Genomic DNA, 11,782 nt, shown 5'->3' with positions numbered 1-11,782 from the left:
TAGTCACCTCAAAAAGTGAGTTTCCTAAGGTGAGCGAAAATTCAAAATTAGAAGGTGCCATCTAGGTTAGATAACCTTCCCTTTTGATGTGAGATCCTTTTTCCCACTTTCTCTTACTTTTCCTTTTTCAGTTTTAGAAACCTGTGAGAACTCTCACTGAGGTCTTTTTAGGCAAGAATGAGAGACTTTGTGGGTAATCACCCACTCTCCATTTTTGGAGATCTTGCATTTTGAAAAGTTAGTTTTTGGATTCGAAATTTGGCTAAGTGTAGGAGGGAGGATTGTGGATTTGGGCTGCTCATCCTCAAACTAAGTTCTAGCACACCTTTGGGCAGATTGAAGGTTGGTTCATCACTTCTTTTGTTTTCTTTTAAGTTGCATGTTTATGTTGGAAATATTGTTTGAATGAAAAGGTTGTTGTCTTGTATTTTCTTTTGTAAAGATTATTATGCGACCCTTCTTTTATTATTTTATGCATTTCCTATGATTTGGGAGTAACCAAGGCCTTCTACTCTTGGGAGAGTAGGATGGTCTTGTGGGTGGTAGGAGTTTGACAGCCCTCGATTGAGAGACTCTCATTATGAGAGTGAACTCAAGGGGTGTATATGTGACCCTTGCTGCATGGTCTGGTTTGTGCATTTGGGGGTCATAAGGGGAGAAAGTATGGCATGAATGCCTTGGGGGGCATAAGGAATGTGGGGTTAATGAACTTATGATATATCTTTGATGCCATGAGGTGGCTTTGTGATCTACCATTCTTGTAGTCTCCTCAGGGTATTTGGTCCACTGCCACCCATGTAAAATCATCACATTTTGTGATGGAGTGTAGCCTTGGTTGGGAAAGTGTTTGCTATATGTTTTTCCCTTGCTTGTTGTGTTTGCATGTCTGTAACCTATCTAGGGCTTGGTTCTCCAAGCTCAGGGGTGGCTTCTAGTAAGCCTAGGTTGGGAGGTGAGCACTCCATGGTCAAAACCTTATGATTCATTTGCAGGATTGCTTGGAAAGAAAAGAAAAAGACAAGTTTGAAAGTTGCTGGTTTTCACTTGATTTGCAGAAAAAGATTCAGGGATGGAATACTATATTTAGTTGCAGCAATGTATATCAAAAGTTACATGTTGTATTTATTTTGAAAAGAAATGTATTTATTTGTTTGAGCCTCCTTTGCTAGTAAAGAGAGGCTAAGTGGGGTTTCCTTCCCCTTTGTAGAAGTTACTATTCTAGAAATGATAACAGTTTTCTATTTCTTGTTTTATCAAAAAAACAGATATCCTTCTATTCAGTTATTATTGCAAAAAAAAGAAATGTTTATATTTGGAAATCAGTTCCTATAGCTATTGAAACAATGGTTGTTGTATTTATGTTTATTCAGAAAATAAAAGTCTATTTCATCTCTTATGCATAATGAAATAGTGTAGATACATAAACTAGAATAGCATGTAAGTTATTAAACCTAGAAATGATCTCTTAATCCTATTTATTTAATTTCAAGTGCAAATATAGTAAATTAGAGTTTAGTATGGATATTAATGTGATATTCATCTTAGTAAAATAGTTTTCCATGAAAATTTAAGCTGTATTAATGCTGCTATAAATTACCGAAATCTGCCATTTTATTCCTTACAAATATTGCAGAATACAAACCTAGATAAAATAAACTAGATCTAGAGTTAACTATTTGATTCTTGAAATAGAGAGATATATATCTATTTAAAATTTGTTAGGTTAAATATTCTGCCTTAAATGTTTTCAAAAAAAAAATATGGGTTTTGCCATGAAAAGGAAATCCATATATCCTAACAGATTTAAAAAGAATAGGGCTAAGCTTAAATGCATTGTACTTTAAATTCAAATATGGATGCATACATATTAAAGAGGGTTATACAAAATAAAAGGGAATATCTAGCCATTTAAGTTGTTGGTTTATTTTTCCATTTATATTAGCCTTTGAAAAAAAAATCCCTGCATATATATATATATATATTTTTAAAAAGGGAATGCTTAAGGGTATATATATATATAAAAGACAACATATATTATTTATTAATATTTCCATCTTGTGAAACTGGTTGTTTAAAAATATTAACCACAAAGATAAATGTATATATATAAATATATATATATACATAAATATATATATATATATACATACATATATATATATATATATTGCATTTTAAAAATATAACAAAAAAAAATCAAAAATTATTTTTTTAAGCAAAAAAAAATATAAACAAAGAGGGGAGCCTCGCCCCCCCCACGCTGTGGGCAGCGACCCCCAGCGGCGGCCGCAGCCGCCCGTGCGGTCTGCAACCCACAGTCGAGGAGGCTTCACCCCCCCCGTGGGGTGCCGCCGCCGGACTCCAAGCCGCATCCCACAGTGGCGGCCAAGGCCGCCTCTGTGGGTTGTGACATGCAGGCTCGGCTGCAGCTGCCCCCACGATCTTCACCACCGACACCCTCTGTGCGCCCCGCGGCCCCCATTAAACCCTAGGGCCACTCAAACTCCTTTGCTCCCCGCCGACAACCGCCATGGCCGCCGCCTCCCATACCCTACAATAACAAACACACACCACACAAATAGCGTAGGGTTTGGTTGATGGCATTTTCAAAAAAATAAATAAAGAAAAAAATATATATATCATAAGCAACCCTAACCCAAATTTTTGGGTTAGCCTTTGCATAATAAATAAATAAATAAAAACTCATGGAGAAAGAAAAGGGGGAAAACCCTATTCGAATTTTGAATAGGGTATTCCATGTTTACTTGGGTATTAATAGATTAAATTTAAATTTGTAAATTGTATGAATTTAAGTATTTATAAATATATGTACATTTTAAATGTTTATATATATGAAGTTATAAGAGTAAACTTATATATATATATATATAATCATTGTAAGATTAAGTTGAAAATTAAAGGGGTGTAATTGTTTTATTAACGTAAATTTAATAAGTGTCTTGTTGGTATTTTGACCTTAGGGGATTATTTATTTGGTCAACATTAAGCAGTGTTATAAAGGAAATGCTATTAAAGGTCATTTTACCCTCTAAACAAATTTTAAACACAGTATAGTTAAAGCTCATTAAATATTAAGTTGTTAATAGTCAAAAAAAATATATAACAATAGATTTGATATAATTAATGCTTCGTGTAATTAAAAGATTAATTGAGATTAATAATATCTCTTGTTAACTAATTTAGAGAGTTGTGCTTAATGAATTTATATATTTATTAATTGGTGAGATAATAATAATTTCTTTGGAAGAGGATTCGTGGTGGAATTATATATATTCAAAAATAAATCCAAGACCTCGATCTTGCAAACTCATTTAGCCTAGATGGAACCTTATATTAAATAAAGCAATTAACATTTTGACGTTTGACACTTCAATTTTCTTTTGCTCGATTAATTAATATTAGTACATTAGAATCATATTAATAATTAACTTATAGACGCAAGATTTAATCAAGTTATAAAGGAAGGATGCATTATCATGGATGGAGGAAACTTGTTAGGAGATAAATAATTATTATTGCATCAAGTAATGATATTAATGCCTATTTAGTAGAAGTCGATCTAATTAAGGATTATAATTTGTAACCGTAATAAAAGGGACATTCGATGTGAATTTATTATTGTCCCTTTAAAAATCATTTTGTTTCGTTTGATTATAGGAGTTATCATAAACTATTATGTTAGGAATATCCTGACTTTGTCGTATAGGAGTTTTATAGAAACCTAAGGCTTCTAGATAGTTTTGTCCTATTCATCGCTCACGTTAGAAAAACATTTTATTATAATTTAAAATTCCACTTGGAACAACCTGTTAAGTTGTCACATCTAATTAAGCATAGTTTGCATATAATTAAGTGTATCAAAAAAAAATTTATTGTTTGGGTTTTTGCCCAAAAGTTTGGGCATGACATTGTGCTAGGCATGGATTGGCGAGTCTCATCAGACTAATATTGACTACCGTGGGAAGAGGGTGCAATATTAGGATGATAGTGGGAAGAGTGTGGAGATAGTGGGTGTGCAGCGACCTATTTCTCTTCGCATGATTTCCGCTATGCAGTTGAAGTGGTGTGTGCGGTAGGGTTGTTAGTTGTTTGCAGTGAGAGTGGATGATTTGGATGAAGGAGAGAATCATGATGACCTCTTTCATCATCATCCCATTCTCTAGGAGTTTTTGGATGTTTTCCCTAGTGAGATTCCAAGTATGCCGCCGAAGTGCAACATCAATTTTTGGATAGATTTGGTTCCAAAAGTAAAGCCTATATCTAAGGCTCCTTATCAGATTACTACTCAGGAGTTGAGTGAGTTGAGATTGCAGTTGGAGGAGTTGTTGGCTAAGGGATTCATTCACCCTAGTGTCTCTCCATGAGGTGTGTTAGTGTTGTTTATGAAGAAAAAAGATGGATCTCTTAGGTTGTGTATTGATTACAGAAAACTTATTAAGGTGAGGGTGAAGAACTGATATCCTTTTTTGAGGATTGATGACTTGTTTGATCAGATTAAGGATGAAAAGATCTTTTCCAATATATATCTTAAGTCTGGGTATCACTAGCTGAGGATTCACAAGGCATGTATTCATCGTACAACATTCCATATTAGATATGGGCATTATAAGTTTACAGTGGTACCTTTTGGTCTCACAAATTCTCCATTAGTTTTCATGAGCTTGATTAATGGATTTTTCAGGACGTATCTTGATAAGTTTGTGCTTGTATTCTTGGATGATATATTAGTTTTATTGATATCGATGGAGGAGCATGAGGAGAACATGAGGTAAGTTTTGTAGTGTCTATAAGATAATCAATTAGCTGCCAACATGGCGTAGTGCGAGTTCTTTCAGACAGAGTTGCAATATCTTGGTCATGTCATTTTAGGAGAGGGTATCATAGTGGATCCCTCTAAGATTTAGGCTATAGTGGATTGGCCAGCACCCACTAATGTGGGTGAGGTTCATAGATTCATGGGTGTTGCAGGTTATTAGCACAGATTTGTTCAAGATTTCTTAAGTATTTATAACCCTATCACTTATCTTAAAAGAAAAGGGAATAAGTTTGTGTGGTCAAATCAGTGTGAGATGGCTTTACGGATCCTTAAGGAGCATTTGAATAGTGCACCTATTCTTGCAGCGCCAGATCCTTTGCATGATTTTCTAGTGTGCATGAGTGTATCTTTGGAGGGACTTGGAGTAATTTTGATGCAGGATGGTAGAGTGATATCATACAAGTTGTGTATGCTCAAATATCATGAGTCGATCTATCATACTCATGATTTAGAGCTAGCAGAAGTGGTGCATGCTTTAGCTCATTGGAAACATTTCCTTCTTAGGCATTGGTTCGAGCTACACAATGATCACTGTAGTTTGCAATACATTTTTTGTAGTGTCTCTCCTTGACTTGCCTCTATTTGACTTTTATTTCATGCATGATAGACATATCTAGACTCTTTAAGATGTTTTAGATAATGATTATACATGTGTTTTAGTTACTCATTATGATGTTAGACATTATTTGGACAAATGTTATTTTGATGATTTATAAGGATGATGATGCTATCATTATTGATCATGTGATTTGATGGATATATGTGTTGGATGGATCATATATGTATCTCTATGCTTGATGGATTCTATATGCATTACTATATTGATAGATTATTGATAGTTTATATTGATCATGGATTTGATATTATTATGGTTACACTAACCCTATTTCATGATTACATATGATGAGTGGATTATGTGATGTGTTTGATTATTGTATGACTAACTTTCTTCATGAGAGGGATGATGTCACATCACTCATTGTGAGCAGGAAGTGTCATCGTGATTCCCTATCATGTGTGTGTTATGATATATATATATATATATATATATATATATATCTGTGTGTGTGTGTGTTGTATCGTTGCTTCGTGGTTGTAGGATTTGTAGGTACCAGACATCGACTCCACTGGCTCCACAAGTCTAAGAATGTCTTTAAATCCCAATGGCATGTGGTTCGAAGTTGACACAAGTTCCCTTCACATACTCTAGGTCTAAGTTGTATACTTTGTGTCGTCAGCATCTCAGTTCGCCATGTCAATTAGTGAGATGTGGTCTTCTTGGTGATTGTGAGTATGCTAGTTATTGTTGATCTATTTTGATGTATATATGTGTGACTTGATAATTAATAATGTTTAATTAATTTATTGGATTATTGACCTTTTGAGTATTTAATTATTTGATATTTAATGTTTATTTAATTAATGTTGATTTATGTTTTATTCAATATTTATTGTCTACTTTATATTATTGTTTAATTTATATTTATGGTTTATTTATTTATTTATTATTTATGGTTTATTAATTTATTTAATGTTTGACATTTGTCGTGGTTATTTATCGACTTTATGAGCTTTTGAATTATTTATTTATTATTCCCCATTTGATTTATTTATTTAATCTTAGCCTATAGTTGTTTGTATAGTTTAATTATTGATTATGTGAGGGTAAAAAAGTATCTTATATTATATCTTTTTACATCCCACTCATATATTTGTAAATATGTTTTAATATTTCCCCTACCTACCCTCTATTCTCATTGGTTGACTTTGAGGCTAGGGTTTTGCCTTGGAGGCTAGGGTTTAGGCTTGGTTTTTCTTTTTATCTGGTTGTCTGAGCTTGTGGTTGGGTTACCATCTTTCAAATTCTTCTGCAAATTTTACTTTGGGCTTGGATTTTGGCTTTTGGAGCTTGTTGGATTTTGTGTGGGCACTTCTTCAACCTTCTTCCATCACACAAGGTGTAGGTTGGAGCTCTTTGTCCCTCGCATTTTTAGTTTTAGTATATTTTGTGTTTTCTCCATGTCTGCAGATTATATGCGTGTGTTTGGGGAGAATGAAATTTATTGTATATTTTTTATATAATTGGAAGAGAAATATTTCCCTACATAAATTTTATTACATAGTTTAAACCTAGGGAAAGAAAAAAATATATTTTGTAATTGGTTTAGCCACACGCACGGCTCTGCATATATTTCTTTATGTGAATCTTCCCTATGTGAGCTCATTTGTCCTATTTGAGAGTGTATTTTGATTTCTCCCTGGCCTATGTTTGTTCTGTGAATATCATTTTGGTTTATTAAACTCTCCGGGAGTTTCTAGTGTGCTTTTCGAGTGTCCAGTCATGAGGTTGCATTTCAGTATATCTTCCATTATAGTCAATGATTTTGCATTATTTTTATATCAATCATTTTGTATTGTCTGGGTGTTTCTTTTAAGCCCTTATTTGTAAGATTTTGTGATGTCTTTGATTTTATATCCATGTAAATTTCATCTTTTCATGCTAGAGTCTGAAATATAAGTGCTAAAACTATAAATACATTATTTCTCTATGTCTATGCAATGTTTCTTTATTGAAATGTACTGCTTAATATTGCAAATGCATTGTCTGAACCATTATATGCACCATTTCATAATGTATGTGGTATTCCCCTCTGTGTATGTGATTTTGTATTTAGTTTATGTGTTGTACTACGTGACAAAGGCACTAATCTGTCTAGTCTTGGTATTTTTGTCAATTTGCTCAGTTTGATTTGGTTTTCTAGAAATGATGTCATACCAAGGGCATTTATGGAGGTTTGTTGATATTTTCCATCTTTGAGTTTGATCAGATTTGATGATCTTTTGTGGTTTTTGCTTCTATTTGTTGTTATGCTTCCTTGTTGAGGTTTTTTGCTCTCTTCATGTTGATGTGCCATGATTGTGAGAATTGTTCTATTGTTGTAGAACCAGCAAGTGAATGTTCCTTGCTATAGCTTTTATCTCGTATTTGTGGCATCTTTTGATGGCCCTTTTTTTGTCCTTGATGTAATAATTTTCTATGAGGCTCTTTACTGGTTTACTCAGCTTATGGCAATTGGATGATCATGCATGAGTTATGTCAACATGATGGCATTTATGGTTTTCATATTTACATGTTGATTATGAGCCTCTTGTTGAGATTCCATTTGGGAACATGTTAGTATTGGTAAAATGGTGTCTCAACCTTGCATTTACATGAGCTTAATATTTATAGTAAGTTTTTATTTGAGCACAAAATGGTGCAAAATTCTCCCCAAATCTTCTAGTTGTCTAGAAAAGCATTTCGGTAAAGTTATGTTGCAAGATCACAACTAGTTTTGAAGATATTAAATTTTATATTTTTGAGGGGTCCAATGAAAGGTTTAAATTTGATTTTGAGGACTTTAGAGGCCCTAAAATACTCTGAAAAAGTGGGCATAAAGGGTGTGGTTGTTTATGAGGCAATAGAGAACTTCACAAGCTTTTCAACGCTTGAAATGGTTCATCAACAGGACACATGTTTCTCAAGTTATGGCCTCCGAAAGTTTGTACTCTTGAAATAGGAAATATAAAATACATCAGACACATAAATGAGCTGTAAAAAGGGAGGGAAATGTCATAGGGAATCTAGAAGGGAGATAAGGTTGGCTACACCTTATTGGGTGGTTTTATCCCATGGTTTTGCAATACCGTTTGACGGTTTCTTGTATTGTATCTCCTATATATGAGGTGCATGGGATAGAGGTTGTGTGCAAGAGTCTTATAGCTATTGAGTTACCTCTAAATCTCTGATTAAGGGTACTCTTGTGAAGAGCTTGCTCTGCAAGTATATTGTAATATTTTTTTATTACAGAATAATATATTGGGTGGCTTTTTGAGTGTGGGGTTTTTCTTCCGAAAGGGTTTTGCCCACATAAATCACTGTGTTATGGTTTGAATGTTATTATATCTATTTTTGTTTTCTATAACAGTTGTGATGATCTATAAATGTTTTTGCATTACCCTCCTCTCAAGGTTAGTGTAGGAATTTGTTCTGCTACTTAACTTCCTTATAGCTAGGGGGAGTGGGCTTTCTTGTGATGACCGGGGTCATGAGAGATAGGATTGCATGAGGTTCCTTGTAAGTATGCATGAAGTCTAGACCACCAAGGCACATTGAAAGTTTAACTGGATTATAAACAAGTGATAACATTAATAATGAATTAATAGGATGGGTAAATAATTCACTAATCAAGATAATGAATAGTTGAGCCCCATGAATTGATCCTAGCTAGGATCTATTAGGATAAGCTTGGGAAGGCCACTACGGTGGTAAGAAAATATCTCCTTCATTATCTCATAGATTGAGTTGGCTCCACATGTCTATCGGGGTTATGCTTTGTAAGGTTGTGTTTCTATATTTTGGAGGATAGCATGTGATGACACTCCACCCCTACATGTATCCTCTTGTTGATTGTAAATATGCCTTGTTGAGTTGCATTTATGACTTGATGTTTGTAAGCCTCTGAGAGTTTCTTCTTGTGATTTATTGTGGTTGTTCCTTGTTTGAGAATCCTTGTATTGTTTAGTCTATTTGGTTGTTAGGTGTCAGCCTAGATGTAGAGTGTGTCTTGGGACCTTGTGTCATCTCCTACCATAGGGGGGTGGTTCCTTTGGTTCCACATGGTCGGGTGGTTGGTTATTTTCAACCATTGGGATATTATTTGGATTCTTCATAAGTGGATGTGGATTCTTCTCACTATAGAAGCTTATGGATGTTTCTTGTAGCAGATTTATGTAATGGATATCTTGGATTCATGTAATGTATTGTTCTGTAAAAGATGTAGATGAATCATGTATTAGGAAGGAACAATTCTCATGATGTATTATTCATATGATTGTAATTGTGTTTGTATTGTAGATTGTATTTAGGATTATGATATGATTTGTAATAATAAGATGATGAGATGTATAGTGATCATATTGTATAATGAAAGTAAATGGTTTCACATACTTAGAGGTTTGTAATGGAATTATACTTGAGATAGAATAGAATTCATTTGATGGGCCATTTGTATTAGTTTAGATTCTATGGTTATCATCTAGGATGTAGATTAATATGTGGAATAACCTTAAGTAAATGGAATAAATATTATGTAGGAATTGTGGTTGATTAATAATATCATGATTAGATGATAATATCATTCATGTGGTTGCATTGGTAAATTAGGAAAGTATGCATAACATAGAACATGTTTAAATTAAAGAAAGGCATTAGGATCCTTGCACTATGCACTTGAGATTAATTTTAAAAGTAAAGATCATGTTAGGAATATGGGTGCATGAGTAGCATGGATAAGGTAGTTAATTGAAAGAACTATATTTTATGCATTATTTATTGCAATATTATCATAGATGGACAATGATCATGTAGATAGGAAATGGTTAAGGGTTTAAGCATATTTTGATTTGGTATATAAAATGAACTCAAGAAAAGGGATTAGTCTTGTATTAAAAGAATAAGAATATCATGTTAGATAGATTATAGAGTAGAGTGCATCTCATAATGGTTAAATAATCAAGTAGATTGCATATCATAATGGAAGAAAATATATAAGTTGCATTTGAATAAGATTAAGGATTAATTGATAATAAGTGTGGTGGCATTGTGTTGTCATTGATGTCAACCTGTATAAGGTGGCAACTGGTATGGGAGATGTATGTGCAGTATTTTCATTGACACATACTGGAAGTTGTGTCTTTAATGTCAACTAGCTTAGCAGGTCACCAGTAAGGAAGAGAGTGTCATCCAGTATAATGATCTTTGGAGTCATCGTCACACAGGTTAGTGTTGACTTGTGTTGAAGACATGGATAGGAGATCAATATGATATAACAACTGGTAAGTGATTTGTTGGCAGTGCATTATTTCCAACCGTCAAGTGGGCAAGTAGGGTGAGCTAGTAAGTGGGTCTACAGGGTAAGCTAATGCAAAAGTTTCAACTATTATGATGGTTGGATGTGAAACAATTAGACTCACAACGGATAAAGATGCATTCATTAGATGGTGTGAAGACTCAGAAAGAGTGTGCCCAACCAGATCATTTGTGCTTGTTTGAAGATGTGTCTGCTCAAATAGGGAGGCCATATTGGTGCATGTTATATGCAGATGACAAATATCCACTCCCACCGGTAAGAGAAGCTTATCTCCTATTATGTGTGGAATGCATCATAGTCCTCTGATATAAGATAGAAGAGTAGAAGGTATATTATTGAAGGATCACACCAAATCAACCGGTGAAACACTAAGTTGCCTTAGGTGCATGAGATTAGAGATATGCACTGGATCAGTTAGGTAGACATGATGAGTTTCTAGTACAGAGAAGGAAGGATATGTTTGTCACTTTGACAAACTAGTTGATAGTAGGACCAGTCAAATGATGAAGAAGGCAAGGTTGAGCAAGTGCAAACAAAGAGTGCAACCGGATTGAAGATGGAGTTTGTTGGAGATTGATGACATGGTTTCATCAAGGTGGTTACCGATAAGTATGTCCACCGGTAAAGCTGACAAGGTGCAGAAGTGAAAGGCTCCCATCTGTTGAAAATGTGCATGAGGTAGGTTGGCAAGTGTGCTTTTAGGTGCTCCACTAGAAGGGAAGAAAAGTGCAAGGTTGAAGATAGACCAGTTAGGGTATGACTGGAAGGGTTTGTGAACTGGTAGATGAACCCGGTTGTGTTCTATTGGTCGGTGACCAAGTCAAACTGACTTAGTGAGCCAAGGTGTATGCCCACAAAGGTGCCACATGAAGTTGAAGTGGCATGCATGCACAAGTCGGTATGGTGTTTCGATGAGGTTGTTGGCGGTTGGTCCAACATTAAAAGATGACTACAAAGCTCGAGGAATGATGGAAGAGGATTGTGGATTGAGATCAAGGAAATAGAAGAGATCCAATATAGACTAATTTTGCAT

This window comes from Cryptomeria japonica, chromosome 7 (assembly GCF_030272615.1).
Source record: "Cryptomeria japonica chromosome 7, Sugi_1.0, whole genome shotgun sequence".
NCBI lineage: Eukaryota > Viridiplantae > Streptophyta > Pinopsida > Cupressales > Cupressaceae > Cryptomeria > Cryptomeria japonica.
The sequence above is the reverse complement of the archived record's forward strand: the minus strand, read 5'-3'. Positions refer to the sequence as shown.